This window comes from Lithobates pipiens, unplaced genomic scaffold (assembly GCF_037356315.1).
Source record: "Lithobates pipiens isolate NorthernLeopardFrog02 unplaced genomic scaffold, aLitPip1_a1.2 Scaffold_37, whole genome shotgun sequence".
In the NCBI taxonomy this organism is placed as follows: Eukaryota; Metazoa; Chordata; class Amphibia; order Anura; family Ranidae; genus Lithobates; species Lithobates pipiens.
Window position 1 is genome coordinate 19,370,817 of NW_027507825.1, and position 25,676 is coordinate 19,396,492.

General features: G+C 45.3%; 1 protein-coding gene across 2 annotated transcripts in view; it reads left to right on the plus strand.

The window, feature by feature from the left end:
* The first annotated feature begins 19,892 nt into the window (after nucleotides 1-19,892).
* Nucleotides 19,893-25,676, plus strand: part of GNG2 (G protein subunit gamma 2) — a 151,088-nt gene continuing 145,304 nt past the window's right edge. The window contains exon 1 of one of the 2 annotated variants that reach the window (XM_077466796.1): nucleotides 19,893-20,054. The gene's annotated coding sequence lies outside the window, so the exon portion shown is untranslated. Of the gene's footprint in view, nucleotides 20,055-20,149; nucleotides 20,366-25,676 lie in introns of those variants that run through there. The other variant, XM_077466795.1, reaches the window with a different exon arrangement.

The window sequence follows — 25,676 nt, forward strand, 5'->3', positions numbered from 1 at the left end:
GCCTCTGCTCCGGAGCAATGGCTTGCCGCATGCAGGTATCCTGCCTGCTGATATATGGGGTCAGCAAAGCCAACAGACGATGAAAAACGGGGTCCGTCATCCTGAGATTGTTCCTGAAATTATCAGGATTATTCTCACGGATCTCACGCAGCAAAGGCATATGAGAGAATTGGTCACGCTGGAGCAACCAATTCTTGGTCCATGAATAGGGATGAGCCAAACACCCCCCCCGTTTCGGTTCGCACCAGAACTTTCGAACGGACTGAAAATTAGTACTCGAACTTTAGAACCCCATTGAAGTCTATGGGACTCGAACGTTCGAAATAAAAAGTGCTAATTTTAATGGCTAATATGCAAGATATGGTCCTAAAAAGGGTTTGGGGACCTGGCTCCTGCCCCAGGGGACATGGGTCAATGGCTAAAATGTTTTGAAAAATTGCCATTTTTTCAGGAAAACTGATTTTAATGACGATTAAAGTGAAAAAAATATTCCTTTAAATATCATGCCTGGGGGGTGTCTATAGTATGCCTATGAAGTGCCACGTGTTTCCCGTGTTTAGAACAGTCCCTGCACAAAATGACATTTAATGGAAAAAAAGTCATTTAAAACTGCTTGCGGTTTTAATGTAATATCTGGTTCCAGCAATATGGATGAAAATCATTGAGAAGAATGGCATAGGTAGCCCCCCTGCCCATTACCAGCCCCTTTGGGTCTTGTACAGATATTAAAGTGAACCCCGTCCCCATATTAAAAAAAGGAAAGGCGTGGGGCCCCCAGGCCCTATATACTCAGAACAGGAGTATACAGGCGGTGCAAACAAGACAGGGACTGTGTAGGTTTGTTGTGTTAAGTAGAATCTGTTTGTAATTTTGAACTGGTACATTTTTTAAGTGTAACTCCAGTCAAAAAATCTATTTTTAAGCTTTTTGGAAAACATAGGGAAGTGTTATCACCCCTGTATAATTTGTTTTCCCGTCCATCTTTTTTCATCTCACTTCCTGTTGTCTCCTTCCGTTTGCAAGTAGGAGACGTTTGTAAGTTGGATGTTTTAAAGTAGGGGCCTGCCCTATATGCTCTGCAGAAATGGCGGAACAAGGTGTCGGTGTTGCCACAACACTGTAAGCCCTCAAAGTGACCCTTGGTGGGCGCTGGAGCGCCCTGCTGTGAACGATTATATCAAGAATTGTAATTACATGCCATTGTAATGTGGTGGTTGTGGTGGTTGTAGTGGTGCTGGTACCACAACACTGTAAGTCCTCACAGTTACTCTCGGTGGGCGTGGGAACGGGCCCTGCTGTGAAATATTATATCAAGAATTGTAATTACATGCCCCTGTTTGACAGGGGCTGAAAAATTGGGCCTTAGGCACTGCTTGCTGGTGCCACAACACTCCAACCTTTCCCATATACTCTATTTGTAGTGCAGGAATGAGCCCTGCTGCAAAGCATTGCATCAAAAATTGTAATTACATGCCCCTGTTAAACAGGGGCTGAAAAATTGGGCCTTAGGCACTGGTGCTGGTGCCACGACACTGCAACCTCTGCCATATACTCTATTTGTAGTGCAGGAATGAGCCCTGCAGCAAAGCATTGCATCAAAAATTGTAATTACACGCCCCTGTTAAACAGGGGCTGAAAAATTGGGCCTTAGGCACTGGTGCTGGTGCCACGACACTGTAACCTCTCCCATATACTCTATTTGTAGTGCAGGAATGAGCCCTGCTGCAAAGCATTGCATCAAAAATTGTAATTACACACCCCTGTTAAACAGGGGCTGAAAAATTGGGCTAGTGGCATCACCCTGAACCAAAAATGTTCTTCCAAGATATCAGCGGAGGAGGAAGAGGATAGACAGTAAACATAACAGGACAGTTACTCAGCATCAGCATAGGCAGTCTTGAAGGGATGTGATATTTCCAAAAAAAATATTCGGTTACATCATCTTCAGGTGCTTGGTAGCTGGTGGTGATCCAAGACTGATTCATCTTTATGAAGGTCAGTCGATCAACCGTGTCGGTGTACAGGCGCACCCTTTGATTGATAACAAAGCCACCAGCAGCACTGAAGGTGCATTCCGAAAGAACGCTGGATGCAGGACAGGCCAGTAGCTCAATTGCATACTGTGCAAGCTCTGGCCAGTGATCCATCCTCAAGACCCAGTAAACCAGAGGATTTTCGGTGGGAAAGTTGTCCAAGTCTGACCTTGCCCCTAGGTGTTCCTGCACCATATAAATCAGACGCTGGCGATGGTTGCTGGAACTGATCATAGAACGAATGAATGAATGAATGAATGAAATACTTGTATAGCGCACAATGCTAACTGAATCGCCTCAAGGCGCCTTGGGGCTGCGGACTAAAAAATTGACTGAACGCATCGGTCAGACTGCCACCTTCTCCACAGCTCCTTCTGACCGATGCCTCAGCAACACGTTGTCCAGGACCAGGAGTTTGTAACCTCCCAGTCTCTGGGAACGTGTTGCACAGACCTTTCTGCAAGGCCTCCCGGAGATGTCTCATCCTCTGCTCCCTCTGCAATGGCAAGATAAGGTCTGCAACCTTACCCTTGTACCATGGATCAAGGAGAGTGGCCAGCCAGTAATGGTCCCTCTCCTTGATCCGAAGAATACGAGGATCCTTTCTGCAGGCTTTGCAGGATCAGGGAGGCCATGCAGCGTAGGTTAGCTGAGGCATTAAGTCCGGAGTCCTCTGGGTCACTAAGGACAACATGATCTGCAGCTACCTCTTTCCAGCCAAGTACAAGTCCACGGGTTTCTTGGGACTGTAAATCATCCCTACAAGACTGCTGCTGCTGATGCTGAGTGCCAGGCTCCACCTCCATGCTGACACAATCATCCTCCTCCTCCTCCTCCTCCTCGTCCTCTACCTGTGTGATGGTTGGGACAGCAGGAACACTGTCTGGATAAAGTGGGCCTTGAGAGGCAAGGAAGTCCTCCTCTTCCTGCCTCTGTTCTGCCTCAAGTGCCCTGTCCATTATTCCACGCAGCGTATGCTCCAACAGGTGGACAAGAGGTACAGTGTGACTGATGCATGCAGTGTCACTGCTCACCATCCTTGTGGCCTCCTCAAACGGTGGCAGGACCGTGCATGCATCTCTGATCATACCCCACTGGCGTGGTGAGAAAAAACCGAGCTCCCCTGACCCTGTCCTGGTGACGTAGTCGCACAGGTACTCATCGATGGCCCTTTGCTGCATGTGCAGCCGCTGCAGCATGGCCAACGTTGAGTTCCACCTGGTGGGCATGTCGCATATAAGGCGGTTCTTGGGCAGATTCAACTCCTTTTGGAGCTCAGCCAGCTGAGCACAGGCATTAAATGATCGGCGGAAATGCACACAGACTTTCCTGGCCTGCTTCAGGACATCCTGTAAGCCCGGGTACCTTCCCAAGAACCGATGCACCACCAGGTTAAGGACGTGAGCCACACAGGGCACATGGGTCAGTTGTCCCTGTCGGAGGGCGGAGAGGAGGTTGGTGCCATTGTCGCAAACCACCAATCCTGGCTTAAGCTGGCATGGCGTCAACCACCTCTCGGCCTGCCCCTGCAGAGCTGACAAAATATCTGCCCCAGTGTGGCTCCTGTCCCCCAAACAAACCAGCTCAAGCACGGCATGGCATAGTTTTGCCTGCGTGCTTGCATAGCCTCTGGAACGCCTACGGAGCACCACTGGTTCTGGGGACAGAGCACTGGAAGTGGCCATGGAGGAAGAAGAAGAGGAGGGGGTGGAGGAGAGAGGTGTGTCACAACCAGTAGTAGCATTTTGGAGGCGTGGTGGCGGAACAACCTCCAACACTACTGCACCTTGTCCTGCATCCTTCCCAGCTGCCAGAAGAGTGACCCATTGGGCCGTGAAAGACAGGTAACGTCCCTGTCCATGCCTGCTGGACCATGAATCAGTGGTAATATGCACCTTACCACTGACCGCCCTGACCAGCGAGGCAAGGACATTGCCTTCCACATGCTGGTAGAGAGCCGGAATCGGCTTCCATGAGAAAAAGTGGCGTTTGGGGACCTGCCACTGAGGAACCGCACATTGCACAAACTCACGGAAGGGGGGCGAGTCTACCAACTGAAAAGGTAGAAGTTGAAGTGCTAGCAATTTAGCCAAGCTAGCATTCAACCGCTGGGCATGTGGATGGCTGGGAGTGAACTTCTTTCGCCGGTCCAGCAGCTGGGGCAGGGAAATTTTCCTGCTACAATCGGACGTGGGTGTACTGCTAGCAGAGTGCTCGCAAGCACTTGGCTGTGACACACCTAATTCTACACCTTCATTCCTCTCAGCACAGGTTTCAGAGAGGACTGAAGGTCTAGTGGGGTTGGAGATCCCAGCTGATGAGGAGCAAGGAGAGGTCCGCTTTGTTCTTTGGTGTGGGTCTTTGAGGTAGGCTTGCCAACGAGCTGCATGGCAGGTCAACATATGTCTGGTCAAGCATGTGGTGCCCAAGCGGCTGATGTTTTGGCCATGCGAGATACACTTGAGACATATGTTGCAAATAGCAGCGGTGCGATCTGATGCACTCGTCTCAAACGCACAGGCAGAGCTCTGCGGTGTGATTCAGTCGATGTGCTGCCCCTAAGCTGGCCCCCGGAGGGCATCCTGCCTCATTGGAGATGTGCCTCCTCCACCTCTCTCCTACCAGGCACCCACGTGGAGTCAGTGCCCTCATCATCCCCTACCTCTTCATCACTGGAGCAAACCTGGCAGTATGCTGCAGCTTGTGGAACATGACTACTAGATTGCTGTCCTTCTTGAGCATCCCTTCTCTCTGCACTCACGCTACTGCCTTCCTCTAGCTAAGTATCATCATCAGAGCCTACAAAACACTGGGCATCCTCCTGGAGCATGTATCCAATACTGTGCTCAAACAGTTCGGGGGACTCCTCAGGAGGACATGGTGGGTCTAGGGAAGGAGTCACTGATGATGACATTGAGACGAGGGAAGAGGATGCGTTGGCAGCTGCTTTGCTAGTACCCTGAGCCTGGGTGAGAGACGATGAGGAGGATGAAGAGGGCTTGGTCATCCACTCTACCAAGTCTTCGGCATGATGCGGCTCAACACATCCAGCTGCCGAAAATAAGGACAAGCGTGTCCCATGGCCACGTGCTGATGACGATGCACCGCGTCCACGACCAGCACTGTTGTCTCTAGACACAGAGCCTGCTTGCCCTCTTTTATTGGCTCGTGTCTGCCTCTCCTTGTTGGCCTTCCAGACATGGTAATGGCCTGCGGGGAGATGGGAAAACCAGCAATTGGGTAGTGTATATTGTGCTGGAGGCACAAAACACCCACTAACTCCTGCAGATGCCTTTATTATAGAACACCAGCAATAAAGGGCAGATACAGGTGTATATTGTGCTGTACTGGAGGCACACAACACCCACTAACTCCTGCAGATGCCTTTATTATAGAACACCAACAATAAAGGGCAGATACAGGTGTATATTGTGCTGTGCTGGAGGCACACAACACCCACTAACTCCTGCAGATGCCTTTACTATAGAACACCAGCAATAAAGGGCAGATACAGGTGTATATTGTGCTGTGCTGGAGGCACACAACACCCACTAACTCCTGCAGATGCCTTTATTATAGAACACCAGCAATAAAGGGTAGATATAGGTGTATACTGTACTGTGCTGGAGGCACACAACACCAACTAACTTCTGCAGATGGCTCAATTAGAGAAGAGCAATATAGGTAGCTACAGGTGTATACTGCGCTGGAGGCACACAACACAAACTAACTCCTGCAGGTGGCAGATGGCTCAATTAGAGAACAGCAACAATGGGTAGATACAGGTGTATTCTGCGGTGCTGGCACACAGACAACACCCAGTCGCCCACTAACTACTGCAGATGGCAGATGGCTCAATTAGAGAACAGCAACAATGGGTAGATACAGGTGTATTCTGCGGTGCTGGCACATAGACAACACCCAGTTGCCCACTAACTACTGCAGATGGCTCAATTAGAGAACAGCAACAATGGGTAGATACAGGTGTATTCTGCAGTGCTGGCACACAGACAACACCCAGTTGCCCACTAACTCCTGCAGATGGCAGATGGCTCAATTAGAGAACAGCAACAATGGGTAGATACAGGTGTATTCTGCAGTGCTGGCACACAGACAATACCCAGTTGCCCACTAACTACTGCAGATGGCAGATGGTTCAGTTAGAGAACAGCAACAATGGCTAGATACAGGTGTACAGACAACACCCAGTTGCCCACTAACTCCTGCAGATGGCAGATGGCTCAATTAGAGAACACTCAAAACAGCAATGAAGGGTAGATACAGATGTATTGTGCGGTGAAGGCACACACACAACATCCACTAACTCCTGCAGATGCCAGAAAACTACACAAGGCCACCGCGCTGGCGGCCTTATATAGTGTGGGGCGTGTACTAAACAGCCTGAGCTTTAATTGGCCACAGGCAACATGGCTTCAAACCGGTCGGCTGGTCAGAACGGACAACAGAAAACACAGATAAACAGCAAGGCCTGAATGAACGAAATGCAAATCAGCAACGAGCGGACAATAAGCACTGAAAATCAAAGCATACTATACCAAGATATAGGCCGCAATGACACACAAATGCGAACTGACTACCCGCACTGATAGGCAGATACGCACAGACAAGCACAAACTGTAGAGCAGGAACGATCTGAAGCACAAGTCTGAAAAGCGTGAATCGTCTCTCACCACACTTCTACTAACACGCAATAAACACAAGATCAGCAGAAGGAGCCCAAAGGGTGCCGTACGTGGTGCTGAACTTCCCTTTTGTAGTCCCGTCATACCCGTCATACGTGGTGGATATCACCGCGTTCTTGGAGGTTAGAATTTGGTGTGACCGTGTGTAGGCAAGACAGCTTGAGCGGAATTCCGTCGGAAAACCCATCAGAGCTTCTTCCGAAGAGAATTCCAATTGTGTGTACGTGGCATTAGTGTGGCTGCATAGCAGTAGCGTCTGGTGTTCAAAAATTTTGGGGGGGCGCAAACAAACTGAAAAATTCTGAAAAGAAAAAAACATCAATTGCAGCCTCGCTGTTCCTATCAAACGCAGCCACTGTGCTATCAAACGCAGCCACTGTGCCATCAAGCGCAGTCACTGTTCTCATCAAACACAGCCACTGTGCCCATCAAATGCTTCCATTGTGCCATCAAATGCTCCCACTGTACCCATCAAATGCTGCCACTGTCTCCATCAAATGTTACCACTGCGCCCATTGAATTCAGCCACTGTGCCCATCAAATGCTCCCACTGTGCCCATTGAATGCAGTCACTGTGCACATTGAATGCAGCCACTGTGCCCATGGAATGCAGCCACTGTGCCCATCAAATGCTCCCACTGTGCCATCAAATGCTGCCACTGTGCCCATTGAATGCTGCCACTGTGCCCATTGAATGCTGCCACTGTGCCATTGAATGCTCCCACTGTGCCATCGAATGCTCCCACTGTGCCCATCAAATTTTCCCACTGTGCCCATCGAATGCAGGCACTGTGCCCATCGAATGCAGCCAATGTGCCCATCAAATGCTCCCACTGTGCCCATCAAATGTTGCCACTGTCCCCATCAAATGCTCCCACTGTGCCATCAAATGTTGCCACTGTGCCCATTCAATGCAGCCACTGTTCCCATCAAATGCTCCCACTGTGCCATCAAATGCTGCCACTGGGCTCATCAAATGCTCCCACTGTGCCATCAAATGTTGCCACTGTGCCCATCAAACGCAGCCAGAGTGCCCATCAAACACAGCCACTGAGCCATCAAATGCTGCCACTGTGGCATCAAATGCTCCCACTGTGCCCATCAAATGCTGCCACTGTCTCCATCAAATGTTACCACTGCGCCCATTGAATGCAGTCACTGTGCACATCGAATGCAGCCACTGTGCCCATTGAATGCAGCCACTGTGCCCATCAAATGCTCCCACTGTGCCATCAATTGCTGCCACTGTGCCCATTGAATGCTCCCACTGTGCCATCAAATGCTGCCACTGTGCACATCAAATGCTCCCACTGTGCGATCATATGCTGCCACTGTGCCCATCAAACGCAGCCACTATGCCCATCAAACACAGCCACTGTGCCCTCAAATGCTGCCACTGTGCCCATCAAATGCTGCCACTGTGGCATCAAATGCTCCCACTGTGCCCATCAAATGCTTCTATTGTGCCATCAAATGCTCCCACTGTGCCCATCAAATGCTGCCACTGTCTCCATGAAATGTTACCACTGCGCCCATTGAATGCAGCCACTGTGCCCATCAAATGCTCCCACTGCGCCCATCGAATGCAGTCACTGTGCACATAGAATGCAGCCGCTGTGCCCATTGAATGCAGCCACTGTGCCCATCAAATGCTGCCACTGTGCCCATCAAATGCTCCCACTGTGCCATCAAATGCTGCCACTGTGCACATCAAATGCTCCCACTGTGCCCATCAAATGCTCCCACTGTGCCCATCAAATGCCCCCACCGTGCCCATCGAATGCAGCCACTGTGCCCATCGAATGCAGCCACTGTGCCCATCAAATGCTCCCACTGTGCCCATCAAATGTTGCCACTGTCCCCATCAAATGCTCCCACTGTGCCCATCAAATGTTGCTACTGTCCCAATCAAATGCTCCCACTGTGCCATCAAATGTTGCCACTGTGCCCATTGAATGCAGCCACTGTGCCCATCAAATGCTCCCACTGTGCCATCAAATGCTGCCACTGGGCCCATAAAATGCTGCCACTGTGCCCATTGAATGCAGCCACTGTGCACATCAAATGCTCCCACTGTGCCATCAAATGTTGCCACTGTGCCCATTGAATGTTCCCACTGTGTCCATCGAATGCAGCCACTGTGCCCACTGAATGCAGCCACTGTGCCCATCGAATGCTCCTACTGTGCCATCAAATACTGCCACTTTGCCCATCAAATGCTCCCACTGTGCCCGCCTGCCTGCCGTCTGCGACAGAGACTTACCCTGTCTCAGTGGGGCAGCGGGTGACGGCGGTGGGCAGCGAGAGGTGTCCTCCATGCTCCTCCATGTCCTCATGCTCGATGTCTCCTCCCGTCCTCTCCTATGATTGGACACATAATAGGGCCTATGGCTCTAATCAGGTGCTTAGAAAAAACAAACGCCGCTATAATTCAGCCGCCCTGTGCCCAAAGAGGGTCTCGGGCACCTGAATATGGGGTGGTAGCGGCGGCCATTGATAGATTCAAGCATTGCATGAATCAATAAGGATGGTCCCTGCTGTCTCTGGGTTCCGTGTGTTTCCCAGTAGACAGCGGGGGCCCCTCGCAGGAAGTGGTGTAAATACCCGCAGATTCTGCGGATATCTATGCCCAGAAGTGGGTGCAGATACCTGTATTATACAGGTATCTGTACCCCACTCCCCCCTGAAAGGTGAAAATTGTGGCACTGGAGGGGGGGAGGGTTCCGATGAGCGTAAGTTCCACTTTAGGGTGGAACTCCGCTTTAAGGTTTGTTTTACCTACCCTTGTGGATGGGGTTAAAAATGTTATTAGCATTTAAATGAGAGGAGAAAGAGCAACCAGGAAAGGTAGAATATAAGCAGGCTAAAGCAGGCCCTGGGATTTTTGAGACATTTGGAGCAGGAAGAGACCGGCGACGCATCTGCACATGTGCAGTGGATTTTGACGTAGCTCCTGGTGGATGGGCAATGTAGCGCCCAGCGGCATTTGTGCTGCGCATTTGCAGATGCACAAGCTTAGTAGCCCACTGCTTCCTAGGATAGCTGCAACGTGGCCAGAAACCCGGAAGTGCTGCCTTGCAGCAAAAAATAAAGGGTAATAGGTAAAAAATAAAATAAACATTAGCAAAAACAGCATTTCTGTGAGAGGGAGGGGGTGGGGCAGTACAGAATAAGCTGTCCTTTAAGGGAACTAAAGGAGCGTGAAATAAGACATTGCCAAATCATTTCCTTTTTTTTTTTTGTAATGACAGGCATAGAAAGCGGTAATGCTAGGCCTGCTAATAATCATTTGCTTGCTTTCAGTAATTATAGAGGAACCCAGGCTCTCTCTGCTGATCATGTTATGGATGGCTTCCACTCTGCACGACCCTGTCGTGTGTCTATTTCTTAGAAGTCGTCTTCTTTTTTTTTCTTTTCTTTTCACAGAGCAAAGTGCGGAATACCCAAACAGAGCTGGGTCCTGGTACTGGCTTCTCCTGACACTGAACAGATGGAGCCGCAGCCAGCTTTGTGTGTATGACTCCACAAATATCTGCAAGCTTTTCTCTGAGCTCGGCACGGGATGAGGAACATCTCCCATGGGGCCAGAAATATCATTTATTATCGCAATGTAATCAAGTGATGTGAAGTTCATGCCGTGCGGCAGCTCAGCGTAAAGCTGAAGTTTAATCTGATTATAGTTTGACTTCCCTGGTTCCTCCTTTCGCTCCTCATTAACATGCTAATAGCATTTTTAAATAAAACCTTTCCTTCTTCATTACCTTGTTTTATTTTATATCCAGTGTCATAATCACTGAGTCTCTGTGCTTCTCTATGCACTGCAGGCAGGTCGTGGCTGGAGGGACGGGCTCAGGGCTCAAGTCCTGCGGGAACGCATAGGAACGGAGTTCCTGTACTTTTTCCACAACAGGAACTCAGTTCCCGTTATCAGCCGCGTCCTGCAAGACTTTGAAGTATGCGAGCTGTTTGGCAGGTGCTACACCAGGAGCCGCCGTCATAGCTCGCAATAGTAAGTGCCACACATCTGACCATTCAGGCATTGCCAGTAGGGGGCCCCATGACAGCTTCCGCTTCGATCTACCTGTCAATCACAGCTAGCTGATGGGTAGATCAGGTCCCTGCTGCTAAGAGATTGTATTTAGTCAGACCTCACGTGATGCGCTCCTCCCCGCCGCCCACTCCTGATTTTCTGTCTCCCCCCCCCCCCTCAGTCTCTTGCATACTTGCTCTGTGTGTCCTCCTGAATCCCCCCTCCTCTATCTTCAGTGCCATATGATGAGAGACCCCAGAGGAGGAGCACAGCTATTCTGCTCACAGGACATGCAGGGAGAGAGGTGAGCTGAGGGAGGAACATCAGTATGGGGTGGTAAGCTGAGCACAATACCTGGCAAAGTTTAATGCCAGGAGGGAAGTTTATGTGGAAATATGTGAAGGGTTGGAATAGCAGCGAGTGTGTGTTGGAGCCCCTGCAGAGTTCGCAGCCCCCCCAAGCTAACATACATCTCCTAAGCAGGAACACATCACTATCTCCCCAAGCATTCTGTCCAGATAATGTGCACTTCATTCATGACCTTTCCGTTTAACCCTGTGTTATCCAAACTCTGTTCAATGAAAAGTGTAAACTCACCACATAAACACTCTATATACAAAATAACATTCCCCAATAAAGATCAGAACATGATGTTCACATTTACACGGAAGCACAATTGAATGAATGCTGATTATTCCAAGAATTACCGTATTTATGTTTATTGAGGATTGTTTTGTTTTTTATGTACTAACAGTTAAGCTTCATACACACAATACAAAAATTGGATGAAAAATACCACTTTTGAAGCGTTTGTGCATATGACCGTATCCTTTTATTTTTTTTTGGTGGAGTGGATCTTGGGTTGAAGTTCCCACACTTTTTTCCCCAGGACTTGACCCCTGGACGGGCTGGCAGGGTGCTTGCTGAAAACATCACAGCACATTTGTCTCAGTACTCCTTTTGAAAGTCCTAAGCCCTGATGCAAGCAGTGGGTTGGCTGTGGGAGGAGTTATGCAAATATCAAAATGCCTTGATGGGCGCAGGTGTAACGACACATTTGGCGACCCATCGCACTTTGGTACGGAAGTGACATTCCGTCGCCACCATCGTGCTACACCCCACACTCGTCCACAGTAAGGATACACTAAGAAGGGAGAAAGCGGACATGTTGGTACACCCACCGGAGTTTTGCATTTCACGCGTATTTATAACAGTAACGTCAGCTTATATAGTGAAACACAGGACCTAGAACTCCGTCTGACTACTTAAATGTGGAATTTTAAAAGCAGTGGCAGCCCTGCTCATCTCACAGGTATGCTTATCTGACAGAAGTTCTCTGCTTTTAAAACTCAACATCTAAGCAGTCAGACAGAGTTCTGAGTCCTGTATTTCACTATATAAACTCAATTTACTGTTATAAATACGTGTAAAATTGCAAAACTCTGGTGGGTGTAACAACACGTCAGCTTTCTCCCTTCTTGGTGTATCCTTACTGGGGACGAGTGTGGGGTGTAGTAAGATGGCGGCGACGTAACGTCACTTCCGTAGCAAACTGCAATGGGTCGCCAAATGTGTCATTAAACAGGTCAGTCTGGAGGGGTGGGCGAACCTAGGCAAATTGTATTTGCATGGAGACCACCCTAGGAAAAGCCCAGATGTGATGCTGAACCTTCATGACTTGAAATCCAGTGAATGAAAGTGGAGGGCACTGGACAGCCAGACCATGCTTGACGATACATAATATGCCTGCCACAATTATCTATTTTGTACTTACAGGCAATGCACTCTATGAATGCATTGGCATGTACACTATATTGTCAAAAGTATTGGGATGCCTGCCTTTACACGCACATGAACTTTAATGGCATCCCAGTCTTGGTCCGTAGTAGGGTTGCCACCTGTCCTGACAGTCCAGGTTTTGAATTATGTGTCCGGGTTTCAGTCCCAGTGAAACCCAGACACATTTTTCAGACATGAATGTAGCTCCTAACAGGGCTTGACAGGAGGATGAGGGGGCACTATGCACACAAAGGTGTCCCAGGTCTGTTATCCAATAGTGTATATAGTATATATTTATACACTATATTATAGTGTATTAAAAATATGTGCTGTGCGCCGCTAAAGTGTTGGCTTTGGCTTAAAGAAAAAGTGGCAACCCTAGTCTGTAGGGTTCATTATTGAGTTGGCCCGCCCAGGGGTGGACTGACAACTCATGGGGCCCCCGGGCAATAGGACATTATGGGGCCCCCAGGCAATCAGAGATTATGGGACCACACAGTATACACAAACGCACACACACACAGTATCCAATCACACAGTATACACATACATGTTTCTATTGGCCAAGAAGGTAATGGAGAGGTGGGGCAGCTATAATCTCTGGATTTTTAGACCAAAAGGATGTCGGTAAGGGACATTTCAGAGACAGATGTAAAAACAAAACGAAAAAAAAAAACGGATTTTTACATACTGTGCCTGGTTTTACTGAGGCTGGCAACCCTGATGGGGCCCCCTAGTGGCCCGGGGGCCCTCGGGCAATGCCCGAGTGGCTGAATGGTCCGTCCGCCCCTGGGTCCGCCTCTTGCAGTTATAACAGCTTTAACACTTTCGGGACGGCTGTCCACAAGGTGAGCAGAAGGCCAGCATTGTAACAGAAGTCCAGCCATACTTTTGCCTGCAGCCTGTGCCAAGAAATACTGCTGCTTCACTGCTCCCGTCGCTGTAGTTATTCCAGAGTTCCAGGTTTGTGAATACCTGCTCCTCCTCCTGCAGCATGTGGTGGTTCTTCCCACTGCCAACTTTGTCACTTCTGGGAGGGGAGGGGGGGGGGGGGTTGCAGGAGGAACAAGTATTTGTAGGGTTCAACATTGAGTTGGCCGACCCTTTACATAACAGCTTCAATGTCCTCCACCCCAAACTCGCTCATCCATGTCTCTATGGACCTTGCTTCACTTGTGCGCTGTCATGTTGGAACAGGAAGGGGCCATCCACAAACTGTTCCCACAAATTTGGGAGCATTACATTTGCATAATGTCTTGGTATGCTGAAGCCTTAAGAGTTCCCTTCACTGGAACTAAGGGGCCAAGCCCAACCCTCCACCAAATGATTTGGACTAGTGCACAAAGCAAGGTCCATAATGACATGGATGAATGAGTTTGGGGTGGAGGAACTTGATTGACCTGCACAAAGTCCTGAACTCAAACCGATAGAACACCTTTGGGATGAAATAGAGTGAAGACTGTGAGCCAGGGGTGGACTGACCATTTGGCCACTCGGGCACTGCCCGAGGGCCCTGAGCCACTAGGGGGCCCCATCAGGGTTGCCAGCCTCAGTAAAACCAGTGACAGTATGTAAAAATCTGTGTTTTTTTTACATCTGTGTTTGAAATGTCCCTTACTGACATCTTTTTGGTCTAAACATCCCGAGATTATAGCTGCCCCACCTCTTCAGTACCTCCTCAGCCAATAGAAACATGTCTGTGTAACTGTGTGATTGTATAGTGTGTGTGTGTGTGTGTATGTTTGTATGTTTGTATATACTGTGTGGCCCCATAATCTCTGATTTCCTGGGGGCCCCATAATCTTCTATTGCCCGGGGGCCCCCATGAGTTGTCAGTCCTCCCCTTCTGCGAGCCAGTACTTTTTGTCAAACATCAGTGCCTAACCTTACAAATGCGCTTCTGGAAGAATGGTCAGCCATTCCCATAGTCACACTCCTAAACCTTGTGGACAGCCTTCCCAGAAGAGTTAAAGTTGTTATAGCTGCAAAGGCTGGGCCAACTCAATATTGAATCCTACAGACTAAGACTGGGATGCCATTCAATTTCATGTGCGTGTAAAGGCAGGTGTCCCAATACTTTTGAAAATATAGTGTATATGTGCATGTACATGGGAACAGGGAGCTTTGTTTGTATTTTTTTAATTTTATTTGATTAAACTTACATTTTCTATAACATTTTTTTTATTTTTATTGACCTTTTTTGCTATCACAGGGCTGATTTGATACCATATATAGAAGGTTAGGTTCTCTTTAAAGAAACATCAGGAGTCCAAAAGATCCCTAATGCCCCTCTGTTTTCAGCTTTTTCCCCAGCCAGGGAGGTCAGGAAAAAATATTACTGAACCCAGAGTTGTTCAGAGCTGAGTGCTTCCAGCATCATTCTTCATAAGGGAGATCAGTGAATGGGTTTTCACTCATCTCCCTGTGCTCTCACTGATGACACCCACTACGATGGTCCTGGTCACCCAGGAAGGATAGGTGAGTGAGAGGGTGAGATTTTAATAAATGGGTCGACTTTAGATGTGTACATCATTTTATGCATCTAAGTGGAAACCAAATTATCAACCAAATTAGTCGCAAATAGTCTCCTTTAGCAGAGGGAGGTGCTATGCTACTCCCCATAGGAGAAGCTCGTAGAATGGGTCCTCTGTTCCTTGCCTCGACCTCCTCAGGAACTTCATCCCCTCTGACACACTAAGTTGAAAACACGAAGCATGCAATATCACAGAAAGTCACTGAATGCAATACCTGATACCCAGTAGCAATACCAAATCAAGAAACAAGGCACAAAACAAGTTAGCAAAGGCAAGTCGTAACATACTATTACACAATATGGTTAGTGATGAAAGAAAGCATCAAAATGGATTGGCAATCATAATGACACAATTTGACATAAAAGGAAGTTAGTAGCAAGCACTAGGCATAAGATGACACTTTGCACTAAATGAGCGTAAACAGTAACAAAGTCACAGCAATGGACAGTAATGTAGCTTAACGTAGCTTAATTAACTGTGTTCAGAAGACTATACTGCCAAGGTACCTTACTTGAGACTATCCTAGGCCTAGGATGACTGGACAGCTGTACCCATCAAATTAATAATGAGTAGGGGCTAGTAAAATAGTGAGTTAAGGAGCAGTCAATAATTTATGATGCTCTTCTGCCGGCTATGGTTGGGGCTCTTTGAGAAGCATTGGTGCACTTAACAATAGTCTTGATAAACCAGCATGCAGTCTAGGTGTAGATGCAGTATAGTTGCAGTCTATGTAAAGTGTTAAATATATAGAGTGGTGATAGGTATAAAGTACAACAAAAAGTGGCACATAACTGTGAAGTGGAAGGAAAAGGATAAATGGTTTTCCAAAATTTTTACAAATAAATATGTGCAAAGTGTGGCGTGCATTTGTGTTCAGCCCCCCTATTTGTGTTCAGCCCCCCTATACTTTGTAGAACCACCTTTCACTACAATTACAGCTGCAAGTCTTTTTTGGGCATGTCTCTCTACCAGCTTATCATTATCAGATTTTCTTCAGATTTTTTCCTTCAGGTTTAATAAAACCATGTAGTAGAAGGGCCTGCCTGATTGCATACAAATTGAAACTCCTAAGGTTTGATCTCATATTATATGGTTTTGGTAAATCTGAAGGAAAAACTCAGTAGAAAAATTGATAGTGTGTATGGAGCTTAAAGAGGAAGTAAACCCTTCCAAACAACTTGGACCTATAGGTAAGCCTAGATTAAGGCTTACCTGTAGGTCCAAGCAATATCTCCTAAACCTATATGGTTTAGGAGATATTTGCCCGAAAATGGGCACCGCTGTCTACGGCGCATGCGCCGTAGACAGCGGCGCGCATGCGCACTAAATGCGGCAAATCCAAGAATGGATTTGCCAAATTTGTCGACTCCCGTGCGCATGCGCGGGGGTGACGTCATCGCGGCCTCGCCTTATGACAGCGGCGGAGCTGCGAGGCGCGACTCCCGTGCGCATGCGCGGGAGTGACGTCATCACGGCTTCGCCGCTGTCATTGGTCGAAGCTGCGAGACGCCACCAGCAAGATGGACGCGGCGGACTACAGGGATCAGCGGCGACTTCGCTGGCTCCTGTGTCAGGTAAGTGACACATAATGAGCTACTATGCGATGCATAGTAGTCCATTATGCTTTACCTTTGCAGGGAAAAAAAGAGGAAGTAAACCCATCAGGGTTTACTTCCTCTTTAACACATGAATATGCTTTAATCTAAACCATTCTATTGTAGCTCTGGCTGTATGTTTAGGGTCGTTGTCCTGCTGGAAGATGAACCTCGGCCCCAGTCTCGAGTCTTTTTCAGACTCTAAAAGGTTTTCTTCTAAGATTGCCCTGCATTTGGCTCCATCCATCTTCCTATCAACTCTGACCAGCTTCCCTGTCCCTGCTGAAGAAAAGCATCCCCACAACATGATGCTGCCACCACCATGTTTCACGGTGGGGATGGTGTGTTCAGGGTGATGTGCAGTGTTCGTTTTCCACCACACAAAGCGTTTTGCTTTCAGGAAAAAAAGCTAAATTTTGGTCTCATTTGACCAGAGCCCCTTCTTCCACATGTTTGCTGTGTCCCCCATATGGCTTCTCGTAAACTGCAAACAGGACTTCTTATGACTTTCTTTAAACAATGTCTTGTCACTCTTCCATAAAAACCAGATGTGTGGAGAGACGACTAATAGTTGTCCTGTGGACAGATTCTCCCACCTGAGCTGTGGATCTCTGCAGCTCCTCCAGAGTTACCATGGGACTCTTTGCTGCTTCTCTGATTAATGCTCTCCTTGCCCGGCCTGTAAGTTTAGGTGGACGGCCATGTCTTGGTAGGTCTGAAGTTGTGCCATACTCATTCCATTTTTGGATAATGGATTGAACAGAGCTCCGTGAGATGTTCAAAGCTTGGGGATATTTTTTTAGAACCTAACCCTGCTTTAAACTTCTCTACAACTTTCTCCCTGACCTGTCTGGTGTGTTCCTTGGCCATCATGATGCTATTTGTTCACTAAGTTTCTCTAACTAACCTCTGAGGGATTCACAGAACAGCTGCATTTATACTGTGATTAAATCACACACAGGTGGACTCTATTTACTAATTAGGTGACTTCTAAAAGCAATTGGTTCCACTAGATTTTAGTTATGGTTATTAGAGTAAAGGGGGCTGAGCACAAATTGACTCCACACTTTTTAGATAACTATTTGTAAACAAATTTGACAACCATTTATCATTTTCCTTCCACTTCAGAATCATGTACCACTTTGTGTTGGTCTATCACATAAAATCCCATTAAAATAAATTTACGTTATTGGTTGTAACATGACAAAATATGGAAAATTTCTAGGGGTATGAATACTTATTTTCAAGGCACTGTAGCTCTCACATTTCTTATCTTGGGCTACAGAATCATTTCTGTCTAAGCTGTAGAGATGAGCAGAGCAGGGCTGGTTGAGTAGTTTTGCAAAAAAAAAACAACTAGGCAGGGCTGATACCACTTAAATCTTAATATGTGTATGTTTTGCAAAATGTACTGCATATTCATTTATTTTGCCATGACACAAACTTTAGTTAAAAGGAGTCAAAAAATGCTGGTTGATCAGCAATGGCAGAATTAATTTAAAGGGGCCCTTTCGCCACAGGGTCACTTTTTGCTAGGAGATCACCCGTAAAAGACATTTGTATACCTACCTTAATGGTGGTCCATGTACAGTACTGAAAAAGTTGGATGAGTTGAGTACTTGGTCCCCTCCTGCTGTGGTTTCTTCCACCAGCTTGCACATCGTCGAGTGACATACAAGCCGGCTTGAGGAACCACAGTGTCCGGGGGGGGGGGGGGGGGGGAAATACCGGACAAACCTGGAAGTGCAGAATACGTGGCTGGGGCAATGTTCGCCAGTACAAATAAAGAATCGGACACAGACAACAATAAAAACTTAGCAGAGGGTCTAACCTTTCACCACTTTATCCACAACTTAAAAAAAAAAGCACCCACACTACACTGCACTACACTCACACTCACACTAACTAGCTTGCTAAAAATATTTTGTCACTGAGCCCTGCTCTATCTCCAACTTTACACTGCAAAAGGTTCCATAGGAAGGAACTTTTTATAGTCTGGGGCTGGGACTATGAGCAGTGAGCCATGAATGGACAAAGTCATCATGAATGCTTTGTCCAATCAGGGCTCTCAAAGTTCTCTGTGCCCTGATTGGGCAAAGCCTTGCACCTGATCGCTACTTCAGCCAATCAGGGCCGTTACAATGCACTGTGCAGCACGCAGGGCATTGTGGGGCGCTCAGCGGGAGAACAAATAGGCGCTGTTTGGGGCCAAACTGATGCTCGGCCTGGACAGCTCACTCATCACTTGTCCCCAGTTTGAATCCTAGGATTAAATGGAGTTTGCATGTTCTCCCTGTGCTTGTTTTCCTCCGGCTACTCTGGTTTCCTCCCACACTCCAAAAACATGTTGGTAGGATAATTGGCTCCTGTCTTAATTGGCCCTAGTATGTGTGAGTGTGTATGTATGTAAGATTAGGAGCTTAGATTGCAAGCTCCTTGGGGGAAGGAACTGATGTACAGTATGTAAATTGTTTGCGCTATGTAAATACTTATAGTCAGGGGTGGACTGACAACTCATGGGGCCCCGGGCAATAGGAGGCTATGGGGCTCCCAGGCAATCAGAGACTATGGGACCACACAGTATACACAAACGCACACACACAGTATACACAAACGCGCACACACAGTATACAATCCCACAGTATACACAGACTTGTTTCTATTGGCTGAGAAGGTACTGGAGAGGTGGGGCAGCTATAATCTCTGGATTTTTAGACCAAAAGGATGTCGGTAAGGGACATTTTAGAGACAGATGTAAAAAAAAAAATACAGATTTTTACATACTGTCCCTGGTTTTACTGAGGCTGGCAACCCTGATGGGGCCCCCTAGTGGCCTGGGGCCCTCAAGCAGTGCCCGCCCCTGCTTATAGTAACAAATTAAGAAATATGTCAGTATTGCTCGGGCTTGCCTTCGAAAACAGACCCACATTAATCCCCCATGTACTATATCTAAAGTCAAAAGAGCTCCTGGGTCCATGATAACAGCTTTCCACTATTGAATATTTTTTGCCCGGGCACAAAGTGGGCATTTGTCATCGAAGGTGTTAATCGCAGTGCATTAAGCCATCTAATCACCTTTGTTGGCTGAAATGAAAAGAGCTTTTTCTTCTTCCCCACAGAACAATAGACTGCCCTGTGCCAGAGCTTCATTGTACCGCCAGTGCATGGTTTACTAATCTACAGGCTGCAAAAAAAAAACTAATTTCCAAGCAGATGAGACAGCCAGTGTGTGCTCCTTTTAATCATGCATGTGTTCAAACCAGGGAACACCCATCTGAGGACACGACAGATGGCACTTAGAGGGGGGAAAAGCAAAGAGGAGGCAGAATAGAGCATGCAGCTGGGGAGAAGAAGTGCCACAGCAGGACTGGCCTGAGGAGGTGAGTGAGTGATTGATTGATTGATTGACAGCTGCTGCTGCCCACAGCCCCAAAACCTCAGTTCTGCAGGAAATGAGCTCAACCTAAACTGACATGCAGCAAGAAACACAAGAGGCAGGCAACTGCAGCAAGCCAGTAGCCCCCTTTTGATTTTCAGGCTAGAGGAAGTGGGTGATCTTTAATTTCCTGATGGGTGGAGATAGCTCCACTAGGGCTTTTTCTGCTTTCCAGAGAGCCTTGTGTATTATTGCTTCCTACAGAGCTGCATAGAGGGGGACTCTGCTAGACCTGCACTGCCTGCACAAGCCAAGGTACAGATCCTCCTTCATTTCCTCTTTTTCTGTTGACATTACAGCCTAAAATATTTACTCTTTGAAACATTGTATTTCTTCCTCCACTGTTGTGTTTTTTTTTTTTTTTTTATTCCTTTTATAATCACACTGGTAACATTTATTTATTATTTCACTATATCCACTGGTACCTGGAAAACTGTGCATTTCACTTCTATACCATCCAGAAAATGTTTTATTTTTGATCCCTTTTTTTTTTTTTTTTTTTTTTGGTTTTGCACAAAACAACCGAAAGGAGAAAACAAATATCTAAAAATAGGTTCTTTGCTAATAGTTGTCGAGACAGTTTGTTTAGCAAATATTTGCTTAGGTTCTGCTTAGGTGTAATTATATTTATTTTATAAGGCCGTGGTTAATTATTGTTTATTGAGCCTTAAGGCTTCATTAAGATGACAGTCCACCCCTATGTATATTTAAACAGTCATGTGGGCTTTGATTGTGTTTGGGAGTATAGTATGTACCATTGTGCTGGCTTTGGGGAGAGGGGGGAGGGAGGCAAATGGTGAAGCTAAAAATCTGTGCTCCATGAATGTATATTTATTTTCTTCATTTTTAAAAAGCCATTCATTACTACAATAAACCTACTGTACGTTTTAAATTTTTGTAATAGCTGTTTTTAAACAGACAAGATGCATGCATTTTTATTTTTTATTTTTTTTACGCACATTATAGTGTGCACTATATATCAATAATAAAAATATATATATTTTTATTATTATATAAGATTATATATAGTTTTATAGATTTATATAGTGCCAACTATTTTATGCAGTGATTTACAATATAAAAGGAGACAATACAGTTACAATAAAATACAAGAGGATTAAGAGGGCCCTGCTTAGAAGAGCTTACAATTTATATATATATATATATATATATATATATATATATATATATATATATATATATATATATATATATATATATATTTATATATATATATAAATTGTGTGTGTGTATGTTGAATCTTATTCCTCATTTAAAAAAGGCAATCAAAATGAGCAAATAATAATAATAATAATAATGTAACAAATAGAATAAAAAAGTAATAGAAAAATGACTATATGAAATAATAAAATGACAAAATAATAATGAAGTGCCAAAATAATACAAATAAAAAAAAAAAAAAAAAAAAAAAAAAAAATCAGCAAGCTTTAATGAACTGTCTGCTTTAAACCTCTCCTATCTTTGTGCAGTACCCTGTACAGCATCATCTTGAAGCTATTTCAGTAGTGTTGTCATGGTAACTGTGAGCGGTGTCGCTGCATTTTAATTTATTATGGCAACAAGATGCATCCCCCCTCCCAAGCAAAAAATAAAAAAATAAAAGACAAGTATATTTATTATATTCAGTGATAGGCGCCAGGGAATATTATAGCTATTTATATGAATCTGTAAAATTATCCTCAGAAAATGAAGAGCTTTGGTAAGGGCTGCTTATTTTGCAATGCAAAGGGTTATAACTCGTAGCAAGCAATCAGATTTGAGTTTACTAAGGCCTGGCAAGTGAGAGGGTGAGGCTAAAGCTGGCCATAAACTATACAATCTGATTGTACAATCTCCTTTTTAGATTTACCAAAACTATGTAATGTGAAGGCAAATCTCGGCAGCCCATTCTGTTTGTATCCAGTGAGACAGGCCCTTGCACAACATAGGTGTTGGTAGATCTAAAGGAGATTTTGCAGTCAGCTTTGTTTTTTGTTTTTTTTCCGTTAAAAAAAAATAAATAAAATAAAATAAAAAAAAAAACTTTATTGAAATGTCACACAGTTGTACAGTGACATTTCAACATTTTATTAAGTTGTATTGGGCGCAGCGTGGTGGTGGATTGCGTCGCACTGTGCTGAGAAAAAGTAGTGCATGCAGTGTTTGTGTTTTTTTTTTTGGGGGGTTTTTTCAGCGTAGTCCAATCGCACCTGGTGTGAACAGGCCCTAAACGCTTGCACTTGGCATATACTCTCTTAGTAAATAAGCCCTATTTTTAAGGTGTATTCAGCAAATGAACTTTGTCCCTCTGCCATGTTCCCAGATATCATATTGACTTTATTTTCTTTTAATTCATTTTACATAAATTTGCATCATTTTAATGGGGTGATAATGATCTTTTTAGCAGGATCTGGTCAAGGCAGAACAATGCCCTCCACATGTAGTATTTATTATTATACAGGATTTATATAGCGCCAACAGTTTGCATAGCGCTTTACAACGTGAGGGCAGACAGTACAATACAATACAATATTATAGAGGAGGAATCAGAGAGCCCTGCTCGTTAGAGCTTACAATCTAAAAGGGAGTGTCACGTATTGAAAGATGCAATATATCCTCATTCATAAAACGTAGCCTGTGAATAACCAGGGTGGACAAAGGCAGCGGCGGAAGCTGCTGAATCCACATACAGCGCCCCTGTAAAACACTTAACTGATGCCACGCTAAAACTGCCTTGCGTAAGATTTTCTCATAAATTTGGCCTATTGGCCGGATCATTTTAAAATGTGGTTTGAAAAAAAAAAAAAAAAAATTAATAATCCTCTTAGTAACCATCTGGTTCTTGTTTGGAATTAAATCATTCAATTAGAAATTTGGTAGAGAAAACAGCTGTGTCAGCTTCAAGAGCACACCAATGAATTAACACATCTCTCGCCTCATAGACTATAAAGTATAAATGCTTAAAGGGGCTTTGTCATGATTGCAAAATACTTGTGTGTTTAGGCTCTGATAGAAGCTGTTTGCACTGCTGAGTAGCAAAAAAAAAATATGAAATAAAAATTGCGTTGTTTTTAACAGGATTACAAAATAACCCACGTTACAAAAGGAATGAAAGTGATGCTTCGGTAAATGTACAAGTGTGCTTGAATACATTTATTATGGCATGTCCTAATATAAAGAAGCTGTATCATTTATTTCAGAAAAGTTCCAACTCTAGACTCGGTTCACACCTATGCGTGTATTTATTTTATTTTTTTTGCAGAAATTCACTACAGTTCATTTAACATGGTTTCCTATGAGACACGTTCATATCTGTGCCTTTTTTTTTTTTTTTTTTTTTTTTTTAACCTTTTTTTATGCATAAAGGTAAAAAATCTTCTGTGTGCAGCAGCCCGCCCAGCCCCCCTAATACTTACCTAAGCCCCCTCTCAATCCAGTAATGTCCGGGAGAGCCTTGCCTCCCCAGGGACTCGCACTCCTGATTGGCTTTTGGCAGCAGTGGGCTCCCACTGCTATCAATCACAGTCAGCGAGCCAATCAGGAGATGGAGGGGGCGGAGTCGAGCCACAGCTCCATGTGTGAATGGACTCACAGTGCCACGGGTCAGGAGCGTGCCAGCTTGGGTGCCCCAAGAGCAACCTGCTTGCTGTGGGGGGTACTCGGCAGGGGGAAGGGGCCAGGAGCGCCGGCGAGGGGGACCCGCGAAGAGGCGGATCAAGGCTGCTCTGTGCAAAACTGCACAGAGCAGGTAAGTATTAGACATGTGTGGCTCATTTTTCGAATACATTTTCAGACAAATTTTTCTATATATATATATATATATATATATATATATATATATATATATATATATATATATATATATATATATATATATATATATATAATCTCTCAGAACTGCAGTATAAACAAACTTTACCGAATGCTCCAAATAACCAAACAAAATTTGTCTGAATTTCTGAAATTGAAATTTGAATTGAATTTTACATCGAATTCCAGCCGAATTCAAACTGTAAACATGTTTCTGAAATCAAAGACTGTGTGTTATTAGAGCACCATTTCGAAAAATAATGCTGTTTTAGTTAAGCCAAAGGTGATTTAAAGAGTCATTGTAATCTATTGATGAAGATTTTTCTTTTTGTTTATTCACTTTGCCACATTCAAATCAAGAAACAGAAATCCTACATTTTCAATTCAGCCGATTCGAAAGTTTTTTGAATTGGGGAAAAAAAATCTGTAAATTCAAAGAATATTTGAAAAAGACATAAAACTAATTCCGAATATGAATTGAACGAATCAATCAAATTTATCGAAAACGAAAGGAAACAAAACAATTTTTTTCATCATGCATATATCTAGTAAGTATAACGTGCTTGTAATTTTTTTAAAAAAAAGCCAAGACTTTAATATCACTTTAATCACTAAATGCAATCCTTACACTCCAATCAGTAACTCTGCCTAGGCTGAGATGATGCCATCAGTCTTCTGCAAGAAGGAGGAAGAATTTCCTCCGTCTCCTATCTCCCAGTGATCAGATTGCAATATTGTACATTTGTAACAAGTCACAAAAAGGGATTGATTTACTAAAGACAAATAGACAGTTGCACTCTATTAGGCGGCACAGTGGTTAGCAGTAAGGCCGCGTACACACGCGCGGACTGTTCGCCCAACTTTGTCCGTCAAACAGTTTCGGCAAACAGTCCGCTCAAAATTAGCATGGACGGACATGGCCACACACGACGGACGAACAGTTTGCTGAAACCGTGCGCGATGACGTGAACGGCACGTACGACGGGACGAAAAATACGACGTCCTATACACTGCATTATAGCTTTCGGCGTGAAAATCCTTTCTGAGCATGCGCGCAACTTTGTTTGACGAACAAGCCTACACACGAGCGGACTGTTCGCTGAAACAAGGTTTCAGCGGACAGTTTTTCGGAAATTCCGAAAAACCTTGTCCGTCAAACTGTCCGCTGAAACTGTCCGCTGAAAGCCCACACACGAGCGGACTGTCCGCCCAAACACTGTTCAGCGGACAAAGTTGGGCGAACAGTCCGCCCGTGTGTACGCGGCCTAAGAAGGGTCGCTGGTTCAAATCCCAACCACAACACTACCTGCCTGGCGTTTGCATGTTCTCCCTGTGCTTGTGTAGGTTTCCTCCCACACTCCAAAGACATAGGTTAATAGGCTTCTGTCCATGATTGGTTCTAGTATATGAATGAGGACCTTGGATTGTGGGCTCCTTGAGGGTAGGGACCAATGTGAGTGTGCAATGTACATGGATAGGGACAATTGTAGACACTCACTCTGGATGGACTGGTGTCTTTAACCTTACTAACTATGTAACTCTGCAAGGGCAACTCTGACACTCTGGAGAAAAAAAACCCTTGCAGAGTGTAACTGATTTTGCCAAATGGTTAATCTAACTGCACAGAAACCAGGATTTACACAAGGTCCAGTTCACACCTGAGCTGTTTGAAGCACATTTCCTAAGGTGCGTCAATGCTCAACATCAACAGTCCTATTCAATAGTATCCATTCACACCTATCGTGTTTATGTAATT